At 43.9% G+C, this 16,280-nt stretch overlaps 3 non-coding genes across 3 annotated transcripts; 2 read left to right on the forward strand and 1 right to left on the reverse strand.

Moving 5' to 3' along the window:
* Positions 1-11,808: 11,808 nt before the first annotated feature.
* Positions 11,809-11,881, forward strand: TRNAT-UGU. The gene has a single exon. It is a non-coding gene; the product is annotated as a tRNA-Thr (tRNA).
* Positions 11,882-12,202: 321 nt separating this feature from the next.
* Positions 12,203-12,274, forward strand: TRNAP-AGG. The gene has a single exon. It is a non-coding gene; the product is annotated as a tRNA-Pro (tRNA).
* A 3,566-nt stretch (positions 12,275-15,840) lies between these two features.
* TRNAL-AAG lies at positions 15,841-15,922 on the reverse strand. Its single transcript has one exon. It is a non-coding gene; the product is annotated as a tRNA-Leu (tRNA).
* Between the last annotated feature and the right edge of the window lie 358 nt (positions 15,923-16,280).

A 16,280-nucleotide genomic window follows, 5' to 3' on the forward strand; every position in this document is an offset into this window, starting at 1 on the left:
TTTCTTTCTTTCTTTCTTTCTTTCTTTCACGGCGTCTGTATCTGTCACCCAGGCTGGATAGGAGACACCCATGGCAGTGGTGCCATCTCGACTCACTGCAACCTCCACCTCCCGGGTTCAAGCGATTCTCCTGCCTCAGCCTCCTGAATAGCTGGGAATACAGGCGTCCGCCACCATGGCTGGCTAATTTTTTGTATTTTTAGTAGAGATGGGTTTTCACCATGTTGGCCAGGCTGGTCTCGAAGTGCTGACCTCAGGTGATCCACTCGCCTTGGCCCCCAAAGTGTTGGGATTACAGGCGTGAGCCACCCCACCTGGCAGCTTATCAGCTTTCTTAAGCTTTTGGGCTGAGATGAGGTGGTTTTCTAGATACAGGATCATGTCATCTGCAAACAGGAATAGTTTGACTTCCTCTCTTCCTATTTGAATGCCCTGTACTTCTTTCTCTTGCTTTATTGCTCTGGCCAGAACTTCCAATACTATGTTAACAGGTGTGGTGAGAGAGAGCATCCATGTTTTGTGCCTGTTTTCAAGGGGAATGCTTCCAGCTTTTGCCCATTCAGTATGATGTTGGTTGTGGGTTTGTCATACATGGCTTTTATTATTTTGAGGTATGTTCCCCCTTTAAAACCTAGATTATTGAGGGGTTTCAACATGAAGGGATGTTGAATTTTACAGAAGGCCTTTTCTGCATCTATTGAGATAGTCATGTGTTGTACCATTTTTTTCTAAAGGAACAGAGAGAAAGCTAGAAAACAGTTTCAGAGGTGATACTTGGGGTCTCCCGCACCCAAAGCGGGAATCACTGACCTGCCAACAACCCCACTGGGCGCAAAGCCCTGGATTATGTATTATTTATATTCATTTTTGCTGTTTCCACTTGGCTATTTTCTTGGTCTGTGGATCCAGAAATTCTCCTGGGAGTCTAACTAAAGTTGCCTAATTTTAAGTGCTCCTCAACCCTTTCTCGCCTCTCCTGGCCCTAGGCCTCTGAGGTCTCTCCTGAAGCTCTGGTGACCCAACAGGTCAGGTTGAGGGCGAACAGAAAGGACAAAAGCGTTCTTCCCTGGGCCTTCGCAGGGGCGGGGTCGGGGGCGGGGCGGGGGCGAAGGTACTGCGAGTTCACGGTCACCACTGCCAGGAGTTGGGGGAGGCGAGCAGAAAGGACATTTTTAAAAAGCAGCTTTAAAACAGGGCTCAGGGAGCACCGAATAAAGTAGAACCCAGGCAGGGAAGCGGGGTCGGCATAGGAAAGAGGACGTTCGGAGGAGGTCGGAGGCAGGCTCTCGTCCCGCCCCGGACCCACTCTAGTCCGGGCTCCCCTTGGTGCCTCCCAGACTCATCCGATGTTACATCCACCTCTTCAAGCCTCGTCGCCCTGTCACCAGCACCCTCCTCCCCAACCTCCAGCTCACGGGCAATCTAAGCTCGCTGGGTACCCACCGCATAGGCCCTGACCAGGTCTCTTTCTCCCTAGAAGGAGGAGGTCAGCACCCAAGGCCCGCAGGCAGCATCTCCAAGGTTTTGAATCCAGCCGGATGGTCAAAGATATAGCCTCCTAGGCATCACTTAAGACTGAGAGATTAAAATACCCGTGGCCAGCCCCTGTGGCTGAATGGATTTTCACTCATGTCTGTGTGAAGAGACCACCAAACAGGCTTTGTGTGAGCAATAAAGCTTTTTAATCACCTGGGTGCAGGCTGGCTGAGTCTGAAAAGAGAGTCAGTGAAGGGAATAGGGGTAGGGCCGTTTTATAGGATTTGGGTAGGTAAAGGAAAATTACAGTCAAAACGGGTTGTCCTCTGGTGGGCAGGGATGGGGGGCTCACAAGGTGCTCAGTGGGGGAGCTTTTTGAGCCAGGATGAGCCAGGAGAAGGAATTTCACAAGGTAATGTCATCAGTTAAGGCAAGGACCGGTCATTTTCACTTCTTTTGTAGTTAAGGCAAGGACCGGCCATTTTCACTTCTTTTGTGGTGGAAGGTCATCAGTTAAGGCAGGAACAGGCCATTTAAATTTCACTTATTTTGTGATTCTTCAGTTACTTCAAGCCATCTGGATGTATACGTGCAGGTCACAGGGGATATGATGGCTTAGCTTGGGCTCAGAGACCTGACATGTATGACTACTAAGAAATTTCACATTGTGTTTTCAAGCTCTGAAGGAAGTGTAAAGGTAAACTGAGGCTGGAGCCAAACCAGGAACGAAGACACAAGTCAAATGGCAGTGAGAATAGCCTTTATTAGGACTCGCGGGCGAGGTTCCTCGGTCCAAAGGTGCTGGCCAAGGAAGTTGCGCTGAGGTAGGAGGTAGGGGCTTTTTATAGCCCGAGAGGTAGGGAACCTGGTTGTACAAACAGGGCCTGGGGGGTCTTGAAACTACTAGGGCAGGAGTGGAGTAAGGGTCATGAGGAAGGAGTCTTTGGAAACTGTTAACCAAAACTGCTGTTTATGAACTTGTGGAATGCAGGTGAGCTGCAGGTCATGGGGGAGTGTGGTTGCCCAGCCGGAACCTCTGACATATGCAAGTCTGCTGGTGTGTTCAAAGAGGAAGGGAAGTCTCGAACAAAGGGCCTGCTATGCTGGGTGGCACCGCCATGTCGGGTCTAGATCCCTGCCTAACAGGAAGCCTTAGGGAAAAAGAGTGTGAGCTTACTGCCTCCATCAGTACACACAAGTCTTTGCCAGGGTCAGAAGTGGAAAGACCAATGTTCTTAAGCTAGAGAGAATCCTAGGAATCCTGTGCCACCATCTCAATGTGTAGGCCGGGGAAGCATCAGCTTGAAAGGAAAAAAAAAGTGCCTGGGGCTCTTTACGACTTGAAACAGTGGTGGAGAGTGAATGGGAGGGGAGAGAACAAATATTTAAAGTATCTGTTGCACTATTATGCCTAGCATTGAGTCAATAAGAGACTTAGGGCCCATGAATGGGCCTCATATTGAAACTTTTGATGAGATCTCCAGATGAGATTTTATAGTCACATTTATGTCTCTTTGTGTTTAAGTGTTAGTCTGATAAACATACCCACTATGGTTTGGATATGGTTAATTTGTCCCCGCCAGAACTCATGTCAAAGTTTGGTTTCCAGTGTATCAGGGTTGGGAGATGAGGCCTAGTAGGAGGTGTTTGGATCACAATAGTAAATTCCTTATGAATGTCTTGGTGCCCTTCTCTCTGTAGTGTGTGAGTTCTGGCTCTGGTGAGATTGGATTACTTCCTTTGGGAATGGATTAGTTCCCTGGGAGAGTGGGTTGTTATACAGCCAAGATGTCCTTTTTTTCTTTTTTCCTCTTTGTATGTATCTGCTTCCCCTTTGACCTTCTCTGCCATGTTTTGACCTAGTATAGTGGCCCTCACCAGAGGCCTGGCTGATGCTGGTAACATGCTTCTCCTACTTCCCAGGCTGCAGAACCGTGAGCTAAATAAACCTCTTTCTAAATTACTCAGCCTCAGGTATTCTATTATAGCAACACAAAACAATACTCCTTTGGCCAGGTGTGGTGGCTCACACCTGTAATCCCAGCATTTTGGGAGATTGAGACAGGCAGATTACTTGAGGTCAGGAGTTCAAGACCAGCCTGGACAACATGGTGAAAACCCCGTCTCTACAAAAAATACAAAAATTAGCTGGACATGGTGGCATGTGCCTGTAATCCCAGCTACTCAGGAGGCTGAGGCAGGAGAATTGCTTGAACCCAGGAGGTGGAGGTTGCAGTGAGCCAAGATCACACCACCGCACTCCAGCCTGGGCAACAGAGACTCCAGCTCAAAAACAACAGCAGCAACAACAAAAACCTCATAATACTCATTTAAATAACCCATAGTTTCTTTATGTGTTGACTTTTTTTTTTTAATATTAAGATTCTCATGTGATGGAAGTGATCTGAGCCCATCTTGATCTTTTTTAGTGCCAGATCAGGCAACAAAAGGAACCAGTCAACAGGAAAGAACCTAGTCAACACAGCAGAGCCCTCTTTGATCCTGGAATGCTGCAGGTTCAAATTCCTCAAACTGACAGGTGTCAGAGCACTTTCTTATCAAGAGAGAAAGTACCACACTCTCTTGTTCCTGGCTGAAGTTCCTTTACTAACAAGTGGGGATGGCTGCTCCTATTCAATTTCCTATTCAATGTTGCTCCAGTACCTATTTCCTGCCTTGTGCTCACAGGATCCTTCAGTAGGGAGGGAGGAAACTTGGCCTGTTCCTTTCAAGAAGTGGGTTGCACAGCTCAAACAGTAAGTGCCCTGAGACCCATAAGCCAGGTGTCTTGGCTTTCCTAGTAGAATGCCAAATTTGTGCATACTTAATTGCCCAGCATCTAAAGCAAATGAATAACCACCCTTTTGGAAAGATGCCTGATAGAAATACATGCAATGTGTTCGTGTGACTGGCACATGTCTGTTCCTTCAGTCTTCAGCACAGAATGCCAGTATTCTAGGATCTAGCATTCTTTAATATTGTTGGAGAGTTTAACCTTGAATTTCCTGCTATCCATGCCTTGTTAATAGTCCAGATGATGAAAATTTATAGATGAGCAAGATATTTATTTAAGGCCTTACTATGCAAAGTGTGATTGGAGGCCAGCAGCATCAGCATCTTCTGGTAGCAGGTTAGAAGTGCAGAATCTAAGGCCTACTGAATCAGAATCTTAACAAACTCCCCAAAAGGTAGAGTATGCATTAAATTTTGAGAAATACGCTATGTACTAACTTGTGTATCAAATGTTCTATGCTCATTTAGAGCATCTGAAAGTTCCCACCAGAATCTTTCTGGATCAGTCTGCAGCAGAAGACATGCACTACATTGCAATGTAAAGCTCTGTTCCTAGCTCCAATAGAAAGCCATCCCCCTATTGGCCTGTGGACACCTCTATGTGCTATAAAACCTTGCTTAAAATTAAATACTATATTTAAATTAAATAATATTTTTGATGACTGCATCAGATAGTCAATGCTTTCAGGATTTATTGAACTCCACTTACATACTTAGCTCTGATATGGTTTCATATAGTTATCACATTGACCATCACAGTAAAGCAAAGTACTGTGATGTACTTAGAAGTTTTCTAGGCCGGGTGCAGTGGCTCATGCGTGTAATCCCAGCACTTTGGCAGGCTGAGGCAGGCGAATCACGAGGTCAGGAGTTTGAGACCAGCCTGACCAACATAGTGAAACCCGTCTCTACTGAAAATACAAAAAAAATTAGCCAGGTGTGGTGGCACACACCTGTAATCCCAGCTACTCGGGAGGCTGAGGTAGGAGAATCGCTCAAACCCAGGAGGCGGAGGTTGCAGTGAGCCAAGATCACACCACTGCACTCCAGCCTGGGCAACAGAGAAAGACTCTATCTCAAACAAACAAACAAAAAGTTTTCTAAAGTAAATGCTCAAAGTAAAAAGAGGGAAGGGAAATATCCTTATATTCATTCAGCAAGGAGATTTAAGCCCCTTATTTCTAGTTTGTATTTGTCCTTCCACTTTTCACTGAATTTCATCGGAGAGATGGGACAAGAGGGACTTCATGCAATAATCCAGTGAAATCGATTACCTCTGCAAGCTTCAGGTGAAAAGAAATGCAATCTTTGAACTATGGTATGATCAACGGGAATGGAAAGGGGAAGGATATGAGGCATTTTTTATTCTTTGTTTCTTTCATGCCTCTGGTCTCATTGTCCTCCTTCACCTACTCAGTCCCCACAAACACTGTAATAGCCTTGGTGCTTTGGGTTTAAAAAGATCATGTCTGATGTACAATTTAATTTCTTCTTGGATTTCCCTCTACTGCTTTTCCTAGTCCCTGACTTTAATTCCATAGTTTGCCAAGTTCTCAAAACATGGTCAGCTTCTCAGTGAACACACAGGGGTGTTTACAATGGGTTTAAACATTTGAGGCAAGTCAGCGGGGTACATCTGCCAGGAAGCCTTTTGGGACTTGGAAATAGAATCTTGCCCACTTCAGATCCACCAAATAAATCTGTGCTTATCATTTGATCAGGTTTGGGAAGGAGCAGAAGACAAACAATAATATTATCCTTGCTCATTGGGAACTTCAAGTTGAATAAAAGAAAATATCTGCTCCACCTTTTACAATATGTACAATACAAACCTAGAAGAATGAACAAACACACAGAGACACACACACTACAATTAGATGGCAATACCAGTGGTAAGTGATAATCACCAGAGTGAGTGTAGCCTCAGTTTCCAGAAGGTAAGATGTCTGTGAAAATCTGAAGAAAACTTTGAGAAAGTGCAAATCAAGGCAAGTACTTGTGTGTGTGTGTGTAACTAAAGCTTTGCAAAGTCAAGTTCCTTGATGTCTGAGATGAACGATCTATGTTTCTTGGAAACCAGTATGCCTGTCCATAGGTGTTCCCGGATGTTGTTACAGTGAATAATTGGTTGACTCCTGGTAATTGTGCCTACTTCTCTGGGATATAAATTCCTGACCTTTAAAAATATTCTATAGCCAATGAAGCTGAAAATTACAAAGTCTTCTCCAAAGGATGACATAATTTTCTGAACAGAAGCTCCTTGAAATAGTGCACTGTCATGTAAATAAGTAAATAACTCATTAGACTTCATTGTTCCTGCTTGGTTTACTAGAAATTCAGTCCTACCTAGACACTAGACAATCTATCCTGGAAAATTAGTAGTAGTGTTCTTGATAAAAAAATTTAAGCTGAACCTAATCATGAGGAAATAAGTAAATATTAAACTGAATCTTATATGACAAAATAATCACATTCAGTATGTGAGACTTCCTAAGAGACAATTGCCATGAGAAAAGACAGTTTAAGAAGAGGGAAATTTTTTTTTTTCTTTTTTTTTTGAGATGGAGTCTCCCTCTGTCACCCAGGCTGGAGTGCAGTGGTGCGATCTCGGCTCACTGCAAGCTCCGCCTCCCGGGTTCATGCCATTCTCCTGCCTCAGTCTCCCGAGTAGCTGGGACTAACGGAGGAGACCATCCCTCATATCGTCTTATGTCCAATTTCTGCCTCCAAAGAAAGAAGTAAAAACTAAAAGGCAGAAATGAAATCCACAGGCAGACAGCCTGGCGCCGCAACCTGGGCCTGGTAGTTAAAGATCCACCCCTGACCTAATTGGTTCTGTTATCTGTAGATTACAGACATTGCATAGAAAAGCACTGTGAAAATCCCTATCTTGTTTTGTTCCGATCTAATTACCGGTGCATGCAGCCCCCAGTCCTACCCCCTGCTTGCTCAATCAATCACGACCTCTCAGGCGCACCCCCTTAGAGTTATGAGCCCTTAAAAGGGACAGGAATTGCCCACTCGGGGAGCTGGGCTCTTGAGACAGAAGTCTTGCTGGTGCCCCCCGCTGAATAAACCCCTTCCTTCTTTCTTTAACTCGGTGTCTAAGGAGTTTTGTCTGAGGCTTGTCCTGCTACAGGACTACAGGCGCCTGCCACCACGCCCGGCTAATTTTTTGTATTTTTACTAGAGACGGGGTTTCACTGTGTTAGGATGGTCTCGATCTCCTGACCTTGTGATCCACCTGCCTCGGCCTCCCAAAGTGTTGGGATTGCAGGCGTGAGCCACCGCACCAGGCCAGGAGGGGAATTTTCTAGATTAAAGGAGACCAAAGAGAAGTTAGAGAACTAAATGCAGTGAGAAATATCGTTTGGAATTTAAATCATTTTAATAGGGAGGGGGTAAGTGGGGAAATTTGAATATGGATTGTATGTCTATTAGCATATAAGGAATTATAAGTTTTCTTGGGTGTGATATGGTACTAATATTCTGCTCTTGGATAGTATATGTAAATGGGGATGGGGAGGTAAGAAGGATGCAAATGTTACTAATAATGGGTATTCTAGTTAGAGGGTATACAGGTTTTATCGTAGTGTTTTTTTTTTTTTTTTTTTCCAACTTTTCCCTAGGGTATTACTATACAAACAGACAGCGGCCAGAACATATATAAAAATAGACCTCTGACCAGTAGTAATCTACAACAACCAGTGCAGGAAGTCAACCCACAGTGACCAGCACAGGAAGCCAATCCATTATCTCTTTTTTTTTTTTTTTTGAGACGGAGTTTCACTCTTGTTACCCAGGCTGGAGTGCAATGGCGCTATCTCAGCTCACTGCCTATCACCGGCTATCTCCGCCTCCCAGGTTCAAGCGATTCTCTTGCCTCAGCCTCCTGAGTAGCTGGGATTACAGGCATGAACCACCACGCCAGGCTAATTTTGTATTTTTAGTAGAGACGAGGTTTCTCCATTTTGGTCACGCTGGTCTCGAATTCCCGACCCTCGAACTCCCGACCCTCAGGTGATCCGCCTACCTTGGACCCCAAAGTGCTGGGATTACAGTGCCTGGCCAGTCCATTATCTTTAAGCCAGACTTTTAGGAAGTCAGACCACGATCTCTAAGCAACCAGCCCAGGAAGACAAACAATAACCTCTGTAAAAACCAGACCCAAATGGCTGGGAATTTATGAATAATTAACACCTTTCCTGTTATTTGTTTCTGTTTCCAAGTTAGGATCAACCAGAGAAAGCCAAATATACATCCCTAACCAATCACATAGGATGCCCCACTTCTAGTTAGCCTGCCCCCCCCCCCCGCGTCCTCATGCCACAGCCTCCAGTCAGGGCACACTTGAAGGCTTCCCTTTGTCCACTATAAAGTTTTCCTACACCTCTGCCTACCTTTGAGTCTCTGCCAAATCACAAGTGACGCTCTTTTGGGTCCTCACTTCCAAGATGGCAAAGAGAAGAAATAACAATGGTCATGCCAAAAAGGGCCACAGCCATGTGCAGCCTATTGGCTGCATGAACTATGCCCTATGCCTACCCAAAGGCAAGACTATTAAGAAGTTCATCATTCAAAACGTAGTAGAGACTGCATCTGTCAGGGACATTTCTGAAGCTAGTATCTTTGACGCCTATAGGCTTCCCAAGTTGTTTGTGAAATTCTGTTACTGTGTGAGTTGTGTCATTCACAGCAAGGTAGACAGCAATTAATCTTGTGAAGCTTGCAAGGACCGAACACCCCCACCCTGATTCAGACATATGGATGCTGCCACATGACCCCTACCAAAGCCCATGTAAGATGGTGAGTCCTTAAGGACTAAAGAAAAACTATCCTCTAGAGAAAAATAATATGGAAATTATATTTTTTAAAAATCACAAGTGAAGGCTGCTAACTCCTTTGCTGTAGAAAGCTCTACAGCAAATACCCTTTGCTTGTTCTCATTAACTGGTGTTCATTTATTTCCACATTAGGATTAAATTTTTTCCAAATGGAAAGTTGAGGGAAAATGGAAGAAATACAGACAAACAACAAAAAAAGCAATTAAAAATATTGCTAAGATTACAACTAGGAGTCAAGTTGCTCAGCAGAGGAAGTGCTCAGGATGGGCCAGAACACACTGGAGCACAACCAGGTTTGCTGTTGCTAAGTCTGATAAACTAGTAGAAGGGGCTCTTGGAGTTTCCTAGAGTCCAACAGGCCAACTCCAGTGAATTGTGGAGTAAGGGGCTGGAAGAATGAGAATATAACATCAGGTCCTGGGACAATCTTTGATGGTAGGAGGTAGGCTCAATGTGGATAGGGTCAATTGGTCAAAGGTTTATTGTACTGATAGAGGAGTGAGAACCGTCTCCACAAAGCCAGCCTCTGTCTAGGAGAAACCAGAAACATCAGATCCATGGTTGTTGCCCTGGCTTCTCTCCTTGGAATACTTCTTTGAATATTTAAAATTATTATTATTATTATTATTTAGACTGAGTCTGGCTCTGTTGCCCAGGCTGGAGTGCAATGGCGCGATCTCAGCTCACTGCAACCTCCGCCTCCCGGGTTCAAGCAATTCTCCTGCCTCAGCCTCCTGGGTAGCTGGGACTACAGGCGCGTGCCACCATGCACTAATTTTTGGTATTTTCAGTAGAGATGGGGCTTCACCGTGTTAGCCAGGATGGTCTCAATCTCCTGACCTCGTGATACGACCGCCTCGGCCTCCCATATTTAAATTATTCTTAAATGTATAACAGTCTGTGGTTAGAAGATAAGAAATCAATTCATGTAGGGAATAGAAGTGAGCTTGCCAGATTGTGACAGGGTGAGAACGAGGGTGCAGATTCTAAGAGAAGGTGAGGAGCCATGAATACCATCAGAGAAAGACAAGCAAAGAGAGGAGGAGAAACAGCAAAGAGGAAGAAGGCCGTTTGAGAGACAGTCTGTACTGCTTAGTAGTTTTGCCTATGGCCAGTCTCTCTGAAAATAATGATAATGAAGATAATACTAACAATGATTATAATAATAAACACCTATTTCCAAAACAGGGACATTGAGACCTGGCAGAATGAAATAACCGATTTAGGTTTTTTCTAACCACTGCACTACATACTCTGTGTCTATACCTGCCAACAATAACATGTCAACTATGACCAAAAGTTTATTTTAATTTGACTTTTCTGCTCTAGAAGAAAGGTAGGCCTACTTGTGTCCCCCTGATGTTAAAAAAAAGGTAGGCAACTTGCCATTTCCTTAAGCTATAAGGTGTGTCTTTAGGCCCAAAGAGTCATGTTAGAGGTTTTCTCCAGTGAAGTGTCTTATGTAGGCAAATAGAGTATAGCGATTCAATTTTTAATTCAGTCAGTTAAAACAAAGCCTTGTAGTCCTCTTGGGAGCAGGAGACTGAGGGTTAAACACCCAGGAGTATTAGAAGGAACAGCCCTTGTCAGGCTACAGAAGATATGAATTCATCTCACCTTGGGACAACATTGTGAGGCCTCTTCCTGACTCATCCCAAATCCAAGAATATCTGCCACAAATGCCTTACTTTGCCTATCTAAATAGAGCACTTTTCTTCCTTGAAAATGTGTAAGGTCAACAGCATCGTGTTTTACGTTTAAATAATGAAAATTAAAGGAGACAATGGATCATAATAACCTTACAGATTTCTTACAAATTTTGTGATCTTGGACATGAAAGCACTAAAAAAATTGTAAGTAAAAAAGCAGACCTGTGGTCAGAGGGTCTAAATCTTACTAAGTAGAGTCGCGTCACTTCTTGGGTTTTCATGAATCAGGGCTTTTTTTCAATGTTCTCATCTATGGCTTATTTGCTGTAAGAAATGGGTACGAGATCTTTCTTAGTTAAATAATTGTTTAGTTTCTGTTCACCAGCTTATATAAACAAGATTTCTAAAAATTAAAAACAATCTTTTCTAAAAAGTCATATTATTTTCATACCAACTGTGTGTAAATCTGTGTATGTCTTTAGGAAAGGATTAAACTCTTCCTCCTCAACACCCCTTTTCCCTGTTTGCTTCCACCTCTGGACCTTAGAGAGTGAGGGATTAACTCCAGAAAGGCAAGTTTAGAGATTTGGGGATCTGGATTGAGAAAGGAAAAAATCGTGGAAAATCTCTTCTCACCTCCGTTCCTGGATTTTACCACCATATTAAGCCGAAGGAGTGCACTACAATTTCCTTGTCCATCAGACGCCCTCCATAGACGCCTCATATTTCGGGGAGGTGTGTGTGGGGGGTCGCCCTTGTACCCAAAGATCTGAAATTCTCACATCAACACCATTTTCATGCACCACAGAGGCACAGTAGGCAACGTCTCAAGAGAGTATCAGGGTGAGGAACAGGAAGACAGCCTGGTAGTTGCTGTGCTCAAAGCAGAATCTTTTCGAGGGTTTTACAGAGCACGAAAATGTTCTCATTTTGTAGGAGAATATCCTGCAATTTTATTCAAGCTGACATCCTATTGAATAGCTGGAATGCTAGAGGCACAATACCAATCTATAAGATGAAAGGGAGAAAAACCTGACCTACACAAGGGCTCCATAGCTCAGGGGTTAGAGCACTGGTCTTGTAAACCAGGGGTCGCGAGTTCAATTCTCGCTGGGGCCTGTGTGCTTTTTTTTCCCTCCTGCCTACAGGAATTTCCACATCAGAAGGTAAGCGAGGTCAGACAATGCAGCAGCAGAGTGGCTGTCGCTTGGCACATCTGCATGATTTCGGCGCCGCTACTGTAGTCATTTAGGCTAGGTGGGTTCACGCCTGCTACAGAAGCTGCCAGTCTCAATGACTCTTGGGGCGTGTGGTTTACTTCTGCTGTGCAAATAAGTATGCATTCCTGCCGATAGAAGGCACCCAAGAACCTAGTTCATCAGAAAAATGCCTAATGATTTGAATAAGCCTTGAGGCATAATTCAAAGAGCTCTGCATCGTGGCTCGTTGGTCTAGGGGTATGATTCTCGCTTAGGGTGCGAGAGGTCCCGGGTTCAAATCCCGGACGAGCCCTCGCTTTTTCAACTCGACTAGGAATATCCTGTTGAAAACGTCACGATGAAAACGTCACGACTGCAGTTGGCTCTCCCTGTATACTGTGCTTTGAAAAATTGCAGCCAAAGACTCCCCAGGGATGTGAAACAGCAAATCAGAGAAAGCCTCAGGCTATCCTTTTTATTCTCTCTGACAAACTGTAACACATCTTCTCCTTGCCTACCTCTAGCAATCCTGTCAAGTCAAATAAAACAGTGTAGGCAAAGTTGCTCGGAAACTTTAAATAGCCCTTGCTAAACACAAGGAGCTGCTTTCTTTCCTGGGCATGAATTGGAAGCTGACACATACTAACATTGTCATCATGTGTAACTGTATGATGTGTTATCTTTTTAAAAAGGCTTTATGGCCGGGCGCGGTGGCTCACTCCTGTAATCCCAGCACTTTGGGAGGCCGAGGCGGGTGGATCACGAGGTCAGGAGATCGAGACCATCCTGGCTAAGACAGTGAAACCCCGTCTCTACTAAAAATACAAAAAAAAAAAATAAGCCGGGCGTGGTGGCGGGCGCCTGTAGCCCCAGCTACTCGGGGAGGCTGAGGCAGGAGAATGGCGTGAACCCGGGAGACGGAGCTTGCAGTGAGCCGAGATGGTGCCACTGCACTCCAGCCTGGGCTATAGAGCGAGACTCCGTCTCAAAAAATATATAAATAAATAAAATAAATAAAAAGGGGTTTATATGTTATTACATAATACTGCCTTTTCTTCTCCTTTCCCTTTCTTTCCTTTTTCCCCACCCTTTTTGCTTTGTTGTTGTTGTTGTTGTTGTGTTTGTTTGTTTTGTACTGTGAGGCAGGCAATGAATTCTGTGAACTCCAGTGGAGCAATAGAGTGATGAGGGAAAGTGTATCTCCATAGGCAAATTTTGAAATGTTTACTTTAAAAATAATGTTTTGTGAACCCTTAGCAACTTTCTTTATTGTGTGAATAACTATTACAGAATAAAACGATTCCATTAGAAGTGAACTATAGCCCTTCCTGGAAGCAGATGGACTAACTTACCCACATCAACACTCATCGTCTCTGTCTTCTGTCTTGTTTCAAGGCCCATCTTTCACTTCTCGTATTTAAGGGTAGCTCCTTCAGTTTCACATCAGATGAATTTTCCATTTCCTCTCCTTTAGGTAAGGACTTGGTTTCTGAAATCAACATTACCTCCGCCCCTCCACCCCCAAGCCCTTAAGAACACACACAGCAGCTATTTCCTCCAGTGTGCCAATCATTCCCATTAGCATACAAACCCCAAACAGCTGCAGTATCACCAATTCTTAAAAAAATGCCTTCTTAACCACTCTTCCTAATCCTCTTTCTTCTGCATAGATAAAAAAAAAAGTTCTTAAAAGTTATGCATTATGTATCTCAACTTCCTGCCCTCAGGCTCTCAACCAATTCGTTGTCCTCAACCAATTATGATCAGGTCTTCCTTCTCCACCACTCTACTTGAAATGGCTCTTGTCAAGGCTACCAATGACTTTGATGTTTCCAGATCTAAAGGTCACTTTTCAGTCCGTCCTACTTCATTTCTCATCTCAGGAGGCTACTTTTCACTCTCTTTTGATGGCTCCTCCTTTCCTGATCTCTCAATATTTGAGTGTTATCTTGCTCTCCCCTTGCCCATTTTTTTTGTTTCTCTCTATATACTTATCAAGTCATGAGGCTTAGCATAACATCGTATACTGATGACTCCTATTCATAAGCCTGGACCTAGATTTGTAGATATAGTCACCTGCTTGCCCCAGCATGTGAACGAGTTATAGGCATCTCAGAATTAACTTGTCTCAAATGATACCCTTGATTTCCTGCCACTCCTCTTCCAATTGCTCTCCAACCACCACCCGTATCTCAGGAAACAGATCCGTCATTTATCCGGTTTCTCCAACATCACATCTAATCCACTGTTCTATCTTCATCTATTTCCTAACACACTCATTATCACCCTAGTTTAAACTCTCCTTAAACTCTTACAAATCCCATGATAGTCATCTAATTCATCTTCCTACTTTTTCTCTACTCCCTATTCTAGAGAACGGCCAGAGTTATCTTATTAAAATGTAAGCCAAACAATACTCTCCTCCACTTAAAAGCAGCCAATAACTTCTCACATTTAGAACAGAATCTGTGATCGAGCTCTTGTGTGTTCTGGTAGTGTCTGTTTCTCTGATAGCAACTGCTTACCCCCTTCTCCTCCTTCTCACTCACTTTCTTCTAGCTATACTGGCCCTTCCACTGTTCCTCAAATCCATGGGCCTTGTTTCTTGTTCCGGACTTTTCATTTACTGTTTCCTTTGCCTAGAACATCACTTCCTCAAATATTTGTATCCCTCTCTCTCTCTCACTCCTTCTGTGCTCAAATGTTACCTCTTCAGAGACAACTTCCTTGACCACTCTTTCCGAAATAGCCTCCAATTGCCATTATACCCTACACTAATTTATTGCTGTTCACAGCATTTATCACTACTTAATATTATTACATGCAGTTCTTTCCTTCTTTCTTTCTGTTTCCCCTACAAGGATATAAGCTCCAGGAAGGCAAATCTTTTGTTGTGCTCGATTTTGTACCCTCAGCACTTAGCAATGTGTACTATACATAGTTGGCAACTAATAATGAATAGATGAATGGATGGACAAATATTACCACACTCCTGGGCACACCTGCTGATCTACAGAGGCCACAATTAAATGGCAATTTATTTCCAGTTTCTGTAGAGTCAGATTGGAATCTTCCTAGGGGTAATAGCCATGGCTATGGAATTATGTTACAAATAGAAACCTAAATTGAGCTTTCTTGTCTCTGCAGACTATACGTTAAGCACCTTACATGTATTTGCTAATTTTCATAATAGAGGTATGTATTATCTCCATTGTACAAATGAGGAAATAGAGGCACACAAAAGGTAAGCAGCTTGCCCAAGTCACACAGTCAGGAATGTGAGAATTGCCACAGCTTGCATTCTAACAGCCCAGCCCACGGTCCCTTCACCATCCTTCCCACATCACTGCACTACTGTCCTTATGCCGCATTTGTTTTCTACTCAATGATGTTTTACAGTGTTTCAAGCCCGTTTTTTTGTAATTGTAGGATTTATTTTTCCAGTTTAGACTGTGAGTTTCCCTTGTGGGTAGGCATTATTTTATTCCTCTTTCTGTACTCCTCAAAAACTAGAACAGTGCAAATTACGCGCGTCTACTTAAAGGCAAAGAGCTCAAAATACGCTCGTCCACTTAAAGGCAAAGCAAAGGCTATACATGAATGTTATTAATGTCCTAGCACTTTCCCTCCTTTGGGAAACCATGGATTCAAAAGCATCTTTAGGATCTTGAGAGGATTTTACTGTCTTTATGAAGTACTTCACATTATGAAAGACTCAGAAATACGAGACCTTCCAAAATAGCGCACAGCTACATTCTTTACCAACTGGAGATACGAGATTGGGTGCTAAAGAAAGATGAAGAGACTGTGTTAACGTGGTAGCGCCAGTACAGTAATCGGAATACACGGATGACTTTCCAAGGGAAAAAAAAAACCACATGGCAGCGGTGGGATTCGAACCCACGCCCCCGAAGAGACTGGAGCCTTAATCCAGCGCCTTAGACCGCTCGGCCACGCTACCAGCTGGCGAATGATTAAGAACATATTCTCTACCCTTTTCTCTCTTACCCTCCCCACCTGCCAACTTCATGATCTTGTATTTGTAGTTTTACCGGATTTTTTCTTTCTTTTCTTTCTGGTTTGTTTAGCTCTCCTTCATCTTTTAAGCCGCACTATTTGAAATTGGTGGAAAGAGTTATAATACATGTTTTGAAAGGTGTCCCGAGAGAGGGAGGGCAACCTTGTCAGGTCTAACGGTTTGGAGCGCCAGCCACGTGCCAGGCAAGGCGGGTCACCGGGCAGCGTCACGGCCCTCTTCTGCCTCGGGGTCTCTCCACAGAGGGCGCCCTGCGGCGACAGCTTTCGCTGGTCGCGGGCAC

The sequence above is a fragment of the Colobus angolensis genome, unplaced genomic scaffold (genome assembly GCF_000951035.1).
Source record: "Colobus angolensis palliatus isolate OR3802 unplaced genomic scaffold, Cang.pa_1.0 Scaffold451, whole genome shotgun sequence".
Classification (NCBI taxonomy): Eukaryota; Metazoa; Chordata; class Mammalia; order Primates; family Cercopithecidae; genus Colobus; species Colobus angolensis.